At 39.1% G+C, this 12,555-nt stretch overlaps 1 protein-coding gene across 5 annotated transcripts in view; it reads right to left on the minus strand.

Annotated features, from left to right (window-relative positions):
• DIAPH3 (diaphanous related formin 3) overlaps positions 1-12,555 on the minus strand; it is a 510,352-nt gene that overhangs the window by 379,456 nt on the left and 118,341 nt on the right. The window lies entirely within an intron of this gene.

Raw genomic sequence — 12,555 nt, forward strand, 5'->3', positions numbered from 1 at the left:
TCTCAGCATGTCTTGATTTTGCCTTCACTCCTGAAGGATACATTCACAGCACGCAAGATTCTGAGCTGGCTGTTCTTGGCTTTCTTTATTTAAAAACTGTTTCTACCACATGCTTTGGGCCTCCATAGTTTCTGAAGAGAAATCCAGTGTCATGCCATTGGTTTTCTCCATATCCAAAGTGGCATCTCGGGTTGCTTTCAAGAATTTTTTACTGTTTTCAGTTGTCAGAAGTTTGACTATGGAAGGTCCTAACGTGAGTTTCTCTGGGTTCACCCTATTTGCAGTTTCACTAGGTTTCTTGAATCTGTAGGTTTAGGTCTTTTGCCGAACTCGGGAAATATTTAGCCATTATTTCTTCATGTAACTTTGCTATCCTCCCACCCCTCAGATCCTCCTAGGATTTGGATAACAAAATGTTAAATATTTTATTATAGTGCCACAGTTGCCTGAGGCTCTGTTTTGGTTTTGGTTTTCATTTCCTCTCTGTTCAGATTGGGTATTTTCTATTATTCTACACTGCAGATCACCAATTCTTTCCTCTCATCCTCGCATTTTGTTGTTGTGCCCCTCCAGTAAGTTTTTCATTTCAGTTATTGTAGTCTTCAATTCCAAAATTTCTATTTGATCTTTTAAAAAGAATAAAGTTTCTTCTATTTCTTTACGGAGACTATTTTTTTTTCTTTCGGCATATTCATACTTGCTCATTAAAACATCTTTAGGATGGCTCCTTTGAACATCTTTATTAGAATGTTCAAATATCTCTGACAACTCATTGTTGTCGTCTATTAGTAAAGGTCTTTTTGCACTCAGTTTAAAACCTTCCTCCTTTTTATTGTGACAGGTTTTCTATATTGAAACCTGGAAACAGGTTATTATGTTATGATACTTCGGATTTTATTTCAACTTCTTGTTTTTTTAGCTGGCTTCCTATGATACAGCTCAGGTGGAGGAAGGAGGACAGGCATCCCCTCAATACCGCCAGGTGAACACACAAGTCCATGCTCTCCAATTGGCCTCTGCTGATACCACAGAAAGAGGCTTCTTGTTATTGCTGGACATGGATGGGTGTCTGAGCTCCCCAGCTGGCCTCCATGGTACCTCCCTGGCAGGGAGAAGTAGGACTGCCTTGTTATGCTCACGTAACCCCCACTAGAACCAATGGGAGGGGAGGTTTGTTTCCAAATCTGTTTTTGCCAGGTGTACCTATTACTGTAATTAATTTAATAAAAATTACATAAACAGACAAGTCACTGCCAAAGAAGCTGCTATTTCTATGAAAACCAAGCCTAATGCTTTGAAAAAGTTTTTAAATGGCATTTTAAAAAACGCCAGAGAAGTAGACGTGAACACAAGTGTTTACTATTGAGAGACATCAAAAAGACTTTACAAAAGAATTCTGTATACTTTATAAGAGCCTCTACATTTCTGTTCCACCTTAAAATACCAATATGAGGAAGACAGTGCATCATGGATGTGGTTTATATAATCATCTATTTCTACTCAAAAGTAGAGTAGGTGCTACTCTGACCTCCTCATCAAAAGTATAGAGGAAAAAAAAAAATGTTCAATCTTTTGAATCCAAAGAATATTTAGGACATATGTAAATCATTTATCATTCCCTGTGTTAGCCCTAAAAACCAATAGCATCAAACAAAAGGACTTCTTCAGTAGACACACACACACTTCCATATAGTGCCTTTTTAAGTAGGTGATATTACACATTTGTTTCTTAATTTTGCTTGTGTTTTATCTATTTTCTTATAATGAACTCCTACTTTTTGTAGTAAGAAAAATTTTTAATTACTTCCAAGAATAATCTTACATAAACACCTAGGGAAACACAAAGTTATTTTGCTCAAAATCAATATAAGAAACATCCTGAAAGGGGAAAAAAATATCACTGGTCACATGTGACAAAGTAACGAATTTTATACCTTAACCTTAGAAGGTCAGCTTTAATACTGTGTAATATCCAAATCCAATTTACATTCCTCGGTCAGAGTAATATATCACCAATGCTGAATATAATTATAGCTTATTTTAGCTTTCATTTTCACCTACTCTTAGCAAGGTGACTAAATACTTACAATGAACTGGCAGGGGGCGGGGCGGGGGGGGAGGGGGGAGTAGAGGAGCACAAAGCAATTAACATGCCCTATAGGACAAAACAAACATACACCTCCATCCCAACTGAGGGGCATCCACAAAAATTACACTAAATTATACAGGGAATGCAGTAACTAAATAATGTTCTGATTTAAAAATCTACCAAAATTCAAAATGCAATCATTAATACATATATTTCCTAGGAACTGACTTTTAAAGAAATTATATATTTAAAACCAGTCACTTATTCTCACTTCTAATATTAGATGAGACAGAAGAGTAACAAACTAAGTAGTCTATTCTCTTAGTTACTTTCTAGCAGTAACATATTGAAAGGTATAAACTATCTAGAAAAAGTAGTCCAAATAGCACAAAAAGAAAACCAGATGAACTGCAGTGATGTAACACAAATCACCAATAAGAAACATGAGCTCTTGATCTTTAAGTGAAAAGACAGTAAAAGAACTATAGAGTTGAAATAACATATACTGGCATGTGCTCTAATCAAAACTTTAGTCCACTGTTAAAAGAAACATTGCAGAAAAAAAAAATCTTTTGGAATGTATTAAATAGGAGTAAAGGAGTTTCTTGGTATCAAATCAAAATATCATTACTTCAGGAAAGCATTAATGAATTTTTCATCTTAAACAGACTAATTTGACAACCAATATGCGAGGGGGGAAAGAACCCATTATACTGCAGGTCTTCCACCATCTGTTTTCACCCGAAGTACTTGCTACTATTGCCCAATATAGTCCCATAAACTTCATTATTAAGTCTATCATCTGCTCCTCATTCTGTCAAGTTCATTACTACCTTCACTCATAATGCTCCCCTCCACAGAGCTGCCTCTTCAGTTACAAACGAAACCATTTCACCTTTCAAGAGCCAATGCAAGTTTCTGTCTTCTTTGAACTCTAGTTCATCTAAGTTTCTCCATTTGCTTACTGGGTCGTACCCACTTGGCCCCAGATCTCTCTCCAGTTACTGTCCGTTTCTTTTTTACAGCATAATGTCTCAATTGCCTCTGAAGAATGGTTAGTACAAGAAGTACTTCTTCACCATCCATTCTTTACCATCCATTTATTCCATCTCACTTCATCCGGCTTCTGCCACCCAGACTCCACAAAACTGCTTTCCTCAAAGGTCACCAAGAACGCTCCTCTTGTTCATTCTGGCGGCAACATCTTGCTCCAGGTCTCAGGAGCATTCATGTGGTTTGCCACTTGACCCTACTGAAACTCTCTTCCTCTCTTAGGCTCAGGAAACCAGCCTTTCTGGGTTCTCCTCCTCCCAAATGACCACTGTTCAGTCTGTTTTTCTGGTTTCTCTAGCCTTTCTAGACCATGGATAACTGCTGGAGTTCCCCAGGGCTTCTTCTGAGTGTTTTTCTCTATCTATCTTCCTTCCTTCCTTCCTTCCTTCCTTCCTTCCTTCCTTCCTTCCTTCCTTCCTTCCTTCCTTTTCTTTTTCTCTCTCTCCCCCCCTGCACCCCCACCTGGACTCTCAACTATTCTCAGTGCTTTATGTACAGTCTACATATCAACAGTAGGTAGGCATCTCCACATGTCTCCACTGAGCTCCAGACTCCATTATCCAGCTGCTTGCTTGTTCATATCTCCAACTGTGAAACTCAAACATATCAAACTTAACGTGGTTAAAACAAACATTTTTGTTTTCCACAAAATGTATGAAACAAGTAACAAAACCATCTTCCTCTATCACTGTTAATGGCACTACTTTCATCAGGTCACAAAATCTAGATGTCATTATTGATTCCTCCACTTCAGTCACACACCACAGCCGATCTGTCAACAGGTCCTACAGTTTGTACCTCCAGTTTATCTGCAAAACCCACCCTCTCATCGCCCCACCACTACTACAATCCTCATCCAAGCCATGCTCATCACTCCTGTGACTAGGCCATAGCCTCCTTTCTGATCTCCCTGTCCACTCTATCCTCCCTTCAATACACTGTCCCCAAAGCAGTTCCTTTTAAAAGGTAAACTTAGAAATATGTGATTTCCATGGGGTGCCTGGTGGCTCTGACAGCTCAGAACCTGGAGCCTGCTACGGATTCTGTGTCTCCCTCTCTTCCTGTCTCTCTCTGTCTCTCTCTCTCTCAAAAATAATTGAACATAAGAAATACGTCATTTGCTATGTAAATCTCGTTAACAGCCTCATACTTATTTAAAAAAATCTTATGTCTCCCCCCAAGTCACCCTTAAGACCTCTCATGACCTGGCCACTGTCCACCTCCCTGATGGCTCCATGGCCTCTGAGATTCGACCTCCCTCCCTCCAATCTCCTGCCACTCTCCACTTTCCTCACCTCAGGGTCTCTGCTGCCTAAGAGGTGCTTCCTGGCCCTGAAGCAAAGCCTAAGCTTCTCTTAACTAATTCCTTGTCTTCTTAGTCTCTTACTCTTTACTACCTCAAAGACTTCCTCTGACAAGCTTGTATCTAAAAGTGCTCTATGCACTATTCTCAGTCCCTGATTTTTTCTTAACTGAACTGGTATCTTCTGTTATATATTTTCTAGGTCTCACCCCTAGATGCCTCAATTCCTGTGATACCTAGCACAGCACCTGAGAATTCTGGTTGCATGAGTAGATTAACTAATACATCCTCTGCCGTACTCTAGTGCCATTTTATCCATACTACACACTTAAAGAGCTGGTGGTATCACTTACTCTATGTGTTCAACGTTTCTCTCCAAATGTGATCTCAGCAAGCTGAAGCCAGGGAGAAGCCTTTACACCTCTACGAGTTTTCCAACAGAGAGGCGCGTGAAGAAACTCAAACCACTGGACCCCCTACCCTAAAAATTGACTGGTGGCAGCTCATGCATTTCATATTATTTCATGTTTTAACTTCCCTATTCTCTTTTCATTATTCAACTCCATTTAACATGCACCCTGATCTTCCGAGTCCATGTGACAGTTCCTCAACAACAATTAATTAATTAATAACATTCTGGGCTCCTCCTCAGAATGCCACACCACAGCAGAGATGCCTTATCTTCAGACTCAAGAATGCAAAGGCTCAAAACAAGTGCACAAAGAATATCATCACAAGACTTGATCTCAAATTATTGTCCAAAAGAGCAGCCTCTAGTGACATGTGAATTTAAGCTTAAATTGCATTTCTTAGTCACATTAAGCATGCTTCAAGTGCTCAACAGTCATATTTTGAATACTGAACAGCACAGACCAAGAACCTTTGCCATACAAAGTTCTACTGAACTTCTGCTCAAATGAGCCTACTTTCTCTCTAGCTCTGTAGAGGCAGTCCAAGTGACCTCAGTGGATCTAACCCTAATGTGTTTATCTTTTATGAATGTTAACATATGAAAGATGTTTAACGTATGAAAACTTAGAAGACTATGAGTTTCTTACATTTATTGATTGTCCCATAACAAAAGACCTAGAAATCCATGGCCAATATGGATGATAAAACTCAGTTTTATTTCACAAGTTTTTCTGAATCATAAAAATTAAAATTTCCTTCTATTGCCAATATATTTCACCTATGTATTTAGGCCTTATGTAGACAGCTGACCTTTGAACACTGTGGGTGTTAGGGGTGCCAATTCCCCCCGACACAGTGGAAAATCCAGTATAATAAACATGTGATGCCCCAAAAACTTAGTTCCTAATAGCCCACTGTTGGCCAGAAGTCTTACCAATAACATAACCAGCTAATTAACACATATGTTGTATATGTGTTATACAGTGTCTTTATTTTTACTATAAAGTAAGCTTTACAAAATGGTGAGAAATTCTAAGAGAAAATATATTTGCAGGACTGTACTGTATTAATAAAAAAAATACCTGTGTATAAGTGGACACATTTCAAATGTGTGTTGTTCAAAGGTCAACTGTAGTTATGTACTTTTTTATGTATAGAGACAGCGAGGAATACCAAGACAAAAATCATATTTTAAGTTCTTTGCTTAACTCACCAAGCAATACTTTTAAAACGTTGGTAACGAGGCCAAAAAATTAGTCTCAGGAAGAAACCACACAGACCCTTCATATGTAGGCTACTAAATAATAGGGGGGTTTAGGGTCTGCAATGCAATAATCTTTCCACTAAAGACATTCATCTTCGCCAAAGAAACCAAAGTATTCAGTAAATAACATAATGCTGGCAACGGTTACAAATGTGAACATATAAGGCTTACATTCTCTGAGGACACAGACAAAGCAACTGAAAGGCAAAGTTTCTTGTATTTCACCTCTATGGTCAGGAGAAGCTGTACACGTTTAAGAGCAGCACTTTTCCCAAATTGTTATAACACTATCTTTTGTTGTCTTTTAAACAGTAATCTAATCTTTTCCCATAATTAGTTTTCAGTCACAATTCTTTCTCTTATGCCTGAATATCAAACTACTCTATTTTAAAAAGGAAGATTTGAGACCCTGTGTTAATTGTGACAGACTTTACATATGAATTTTTGAAAATTAATCTTCACTATTCCAACAGCAATTTATGTTTTACTTTAAACAGACTAGGAGATATATATCATCAAGTAGATTGGGAGGATTTTACTTCTAGGGCCTTTCAGGTCAAGTATAAATTGAGCTACACAGCTGTTATTCATCGTGTACAGAAAATACGTATTTCTCAGTTAAAAGCAATTACTATATTTCCAATGCACTGTACTTTTATTGTGAACCTTGCATCCAAAGTCAAAGCTTTTCAGATACAGATAGAGTTAACTTTGAAACCAAATAATTATGACATATTTTAAAACAGCTATAAGCCAAAACCAAACTGTAGTATGAATGACAATACACAAAGGACGAAGTCTCCCGCCAGTGGGGAACATGAAGTCTTCTCGGAGATTTCTCAGAGAAATTACTCCAGCTTTGGTAGGACTGGGAAAGCAGTGGAAAGTATTGGCATGCCCTTTAAAATATCAGGTTAGTACTCATTTATAAACATTAGTATTTTCTTTCAGGGCATTTTGCATTAATATTTCATTCTTTTAAAACACTTTGGAAAGGACTTCAAAATGACCTAAAATTAGAGGGCATTTTCAACAAATATTTCTTTAATAAGCAATATTAAGAGTCATAAAAGTAATGGATACTGAATGTTAATTTAGACATAAATAATACAAGGTACATCCTGAGATATATGGTATCGTCTAAATACAGAAATAAAGAATATTAACATCTTACCTAGACTTGGTGACTTTTTATTGAAAACAACCTAGAAAAAATGCTTTGTAGAGGTAAAAGTACATCTCCCTGAGAAAAGTTCTGTAAAATAAACATGAATCCAATGGGTATTTTTAGCGTACCAAAGGGGATGTTCCTGTGACTTTCACGATGTGCCATATTGCCTATTCCCTCATCCTAGCTACAGGCAGTCACACTGAAGGCTGTCGTGGACCATACCGTTTGTACTGCCTGTCAGACACACCCCTCCTCTCCGTTTCTACCCCTTAACAGCTGGTGCAAAGCCCATTCCCTTTGCCTTATCCAAGACAGAACTCCCTGCTAAAGGCAGCCTCTCATGGATCACTCGTTTCTTTTTGGGATTCTCTTGATACAAATGCTCACTCATCCTTGGAGGTTTTAAAAATCTTTAATCTTTCAGACTTCAATTCCTTTATATATTCCCATAGTCCTGAACTTAACTTTGAGAATATAATCGTCATGCAGTATTTATGTCCAAGAAGCAAGCAGCTAACCAGAAGAACCAAGGTGTTTAAGCAGCAATGTCTAATAGAATTTTTTTTACGGCGACATAAATGGTTTCTATGTGCGGTTCAATTTGCTAGCCACTAGCCACAAGTGCCTCTTGAGCACCTGAAATGCTTACCCCCACCCCGGCTTCATTAGTTTAAATAACCACAAGGACCTACTGGCTACCTTATTAAAACAGCACAGGAAGGAAAACAGAGCCATCTGTATCACGTGGCCTCCTGGCATCACTAGAGGAGGGGGGAAAAAAAAAAAAAAGGAAAGACAAGACAGAAGAAATAGAAGAATGTAGACCACCCAGGAAAATCTTTACCCTTCCTGCCCACTTGAGAAACTACCACTATTAATAACACCATACACCTATACATATTGTTAATTCCCAAACTTTTTTCTAAGGCTTATTTTTAAAAAGAAATTTTGTATCTCATGTCTTATTTTAAAATTCTAAAACATGTCAGGCAATAAAAATAAACTGAAGCATATTAGTGAGAACATTTACTATCCTCCTCCTCTCGGTTCTACTAAAGAAGAGGCCTTCTCCTATGTTCCCCAGAAAAGAATATTAGGGATTACTTCCAGTCACTCCCTCCATCTCATTATTTGGAGATTTCCCCGCCACCCCTCCCCCCCACCCCATTCACCACCACCCAGAAGGACTGATTTATCAAATTAGAGAAAGTGGGGAAGGGATCCTGACCCTGGCCTACAGTTGTCTATTCTTTCTACTGAGGACAGTGTGGGAAGTTTGATTCACTGGGATGAAGTACACTTCACCTTCAAAAGTCCCAGTTGTGCTCTGCAACTTGGCCTTTCCAGGAGTCCAGAGGTTATTCCTAAGCTCACTTCTGTTAACTACTTTAACATGTTCAGAACTCAAGGGCAAAAAGGGGATGTATCCGTATCTCTTCAAAACCAGTAGTTTGCATGTTTCCGTGTGAAACAGGACAGCTGTTAGAGAAAATAAAATAAAGAGTAAAAGGTCTCTTTTTTAATGTAATCGAGGGATAAGTACTAAACAGAAAAAGAAGACCTTTGGGAGGCAAAGTAAAAGTGAGGTATTGAGAAAGATCGAAGTCAATGTGGGAGCTGAGCTAGTGACCATTTATTTACCTGGACTAAACGGACAATCTTCAAATAGAGGTAAGTTTCAAGAAATCCAGAGCAGGACAGCCCTTTGTATTCTTAGAAAGTTTATGCCCAGGGGCGCCTGGGTGGCGCAGTCGGTTAAGCGTCCGACTTCAGCCGGGTCACGATCTCGCCGTCCGTGAGTTCGAGCCCCGCGTCAGGCTCTGGGCTGATGGCTCAGAGCCTGGAGCCTGTTTCCGATTCTGTGTCTCCCTCTCTCTCTGCCCCTCCCCCGTTCATGCTCTGTCTCTCTCTGTCCCAAAAATAAATAAACGTTGAAAAAAAAAAAAATTAAAAAAAAAAAAGAAAGTTTATGCCCAGATCCAAGTCCTGTAGCATATCATGAAAATACTTATTTTTATCTCCTAGTAGTAAGATAAATGAAACTAAAACCTGGAAGAAATGAGAATTTAACACTTACTGACCTATTCTCTGCCCCACTAAATAATGTACAGATGCTTGACCCCTTTCTTCTCCTTCCCCTTCTTCCCCTTCTGCTGTTCTGATCTAGTTTCAAAGGGGCTCATTTTGTAGGCTCAATGCCGCCCCGTTAGCTTCATGAACAGAGTTCTTGTCCTCCCCCTCCAGCCCAGGGGTGGAGCAACTTCTCACTGCTGCCAATCAGGTCCTCACTGCTTCTTATGTGGTTTCTCAGTCTTTCCATCAGTTATTTAACCCATTTCTGGTATTAACTTCTTTAAAAAAAAAAAAAAATTACAGCGTGCTCTCTGGTGTCTGTCTTCCCGCCAGGACTCTGACAACATATATACTACATACATACATACATACATACATATATATGCGCATATGTATGTACAGTTTCATTCTGATTCCTTCCCATCTCCTTCCTAGGAAAGGATCTTTGCTAAGACTGACGAAAGCAACAGCGACTCCTCTAGGATCATAATGCAGTATAATTAAACTTTAGGAAGAGGTCCCTCTGGGTAAAAGTTTGACCTGTCGATGTTTCGGTTTGGGTGCTTTGAAAAGGCTGTACACCCCCTCCCACCACATGTCATTTAGATCCACTGACTAAAATTAGGGGCTCTGCAGACAGGAGAGAAGGATGAAGGCCTGGGGGACTGGACGCTAAGTCATCCTCGCTCAAGGCATACCCTATCTCTCATCATAGTCACTGTCCCTTCCCCCAACCCAGGGACAGACACAGGGTGTTGGAAACGCAGACTTTTTACCCAAGTGGGTAAATTTACTCCTGCCATGAATTTCTAGGATGTTTTTTGAGGAGTATTATCACGTTCCACAAATCTCTAATGCCAAACCATGATTTTCAAAAAGATATAAACATCGCTTCACCCAGATAAAGTCAACAGTGTCAAATATTTATTTACTACCTTAATGAGGGAACCAGCAAGATGGTGAGGCTGGTTCAAAAAGAACTAGAAAAATCAAAGGATTTTAAGGTGCCTTAAAGGATAGAAGAATGCTAATTGAAATGCAAGACCGATATCCTGCAGAGTAATAAAACCATAACTTCTAGAGTTCAACTTTTTAATATATAATTTTATTTATTTACTTTGAGATAGAGATAGCACAAGCAGGGAAGGGGCAGAGAGACAGGGAGGGAAAGAATTCCAAGCAGGTTCTGCACTGTCAGCACAGAGCCCAACACAGGGCTCAATCCCACAAACCATGAGATCATGACCTGAGCTGAAATCAAAAGTTGGATGCTTAACCAACTGAGCTACCCAGGCTCTCCTCTAGAGCTCATCTTAGGGGGGGGGGGGAGGGGGGGGGGCCAGGGTAAGCAAAAGTAAGGTAAAGTAAAATAAGTATATGAACATATTAACATAGGCACTTAAAAAATATGAAGCAAAACCAAAAAACAGTTAACAGGAATTCACCACTGACCAACTGGTCTGACAAGTAAATGATAGAAAGGAGGAAGCCCTCTACTTGTCTGTTTATATCCTTCTGAGAAATTGGGATTTGGGGCGCAAAACTTTAATACTTGTTTTTCTTGTATTAAAATAGCAATCTGCAACAATTCTACCAAAAACCGTCACTGAAACAAGATTTTAAAGTTGTATCTGTGGTAACAAGAAAGTAAAGTATCCTTAAAAGAAAAATTTAAAGAGAGAGAAAGAGGAATTCAGAGAGGTAAGCCAGCCTTGAGCCCCACTTGCTCTGCCCTATGGGACAGATGCAAAGGAAACCAACATTTCCTTTGTGATTGTGGTACAGAGTCAAAGGGACAAGAGCCAAAGCCTAGAGGCCATTATCAAGGCTAGGACACACGGCAAAAATGAGAATCTCAAAGGGTCACACCTGCAATAAGAAGGTAAGCTAGAAATAAACCTATCCACCTGCCCAGTAAAGGACAAGGCAAATATGTTCTGGTAACATATAACCCAAGTTAGATACATGTAAGGTGCCCATGTGTTAAAACAAACATAACACCAAAAACAAAAGTCCAAAACACCTCAAGCCAGAAATTTTAGTTTAAGGTGGCCCTGGGTTATTAGTATCCATATGTGTCTAGTAGTTGAAAATCATTCAATTCATTCTAGCAAACTATATCTTCAAAATGAATCTCAAAGAAAAAGTTCAAAGGGACAGGAGGCCACTCTCATTACAGAGCGCACAAAGAAACAAGACATGAGTAAAGATGGAAAGAACTAACCAGCCAACCAAATAACCAAGATCAGGCCTGAGAAATTTTCACTTACTAGATTACAGACCTAGAAAGTAGGGATATTTACTATGTTTAAAGAAATAAAACAGGATTAAAAATAAGCATGAAGCAACAAATTATGAAAAAGACAAGGAGTTTTAAGACAGAAACAGAGGCACCTGGGTGGCTCAGTAGGTTAAGTGTCCAACTCTTCATTTAGGCTCAGGTCATGATCTCAGGGTCTTGAGATCAAGCCCCACGTCAGGCTCTGTGCTGACAGAGCAGAGCTCCTCTCTCTCTGCCCCTCCCTCTGCTCACACTCTCTCTTTCAAAATAAATAAACTTTGGGGCGCCTGGGTGGCGCAGTCGGTTAAGCGTCCGACTTCAGCCAGGTCACGATCTCGCGGTCCGTGAGTTCGAGCCCCGCGTCGGGCTCTGGGCTGATGGCTCAGAGCCTGGAGCCTGTTTCCGATTCTGTGTCTCCCTCTCTCTCTGCCCCTCCCCCGTTCATGCTCTCTCTCTCTCTGTCCCAAAAATAAATAAACGTTGAAAAAAAAAAAAAAAATTTAAAAAAAAATAAAAAAAAAATAAATAAACTTAAACATAAACAAATAAAACAGAACGAAGGAGAAATAACAGGGATGCAATTATAATAATGGAAATTTAAAATGCAACATATAGCTCAATAGCATATTAGACACCAGTGAAGAAACAAGAAAATAAGAAGATCTAATAAATAAATATAAATGCTTCCAGAATATAGAGGAATATAGAGGAATGTAAACTATTAAGTTGATAATAAATAATGGCATATGGAGGAAGAAGGCCTGCATCCTAACATATATAAAATGAGGAAAAATTGTAAAGGGATAATAGCTGAAATTTTCACAGAATGTATTAAGGACACCAAACCATACTCAGCAAACCTCCCCAAAACCCTAGAGGATAAATAGGGAAATTTCCACCTGGACACAGA

Source organism: Leopardus geoffroyi, chromosome A1 (genome assembly GCF_018350155.1).
Source record: "Leopardus geoffroyi isolate Oge1 chromosome A1, O.geoffroyi_Oge1_pat1.0, whole genome shotgun sequence".
Taxonomy (NCBI): Eukaryota; Metazoa; Chordata; class Mammalia; order Carnivora; family Felidae; genus Leopardus; species Leopardus geoffroyi.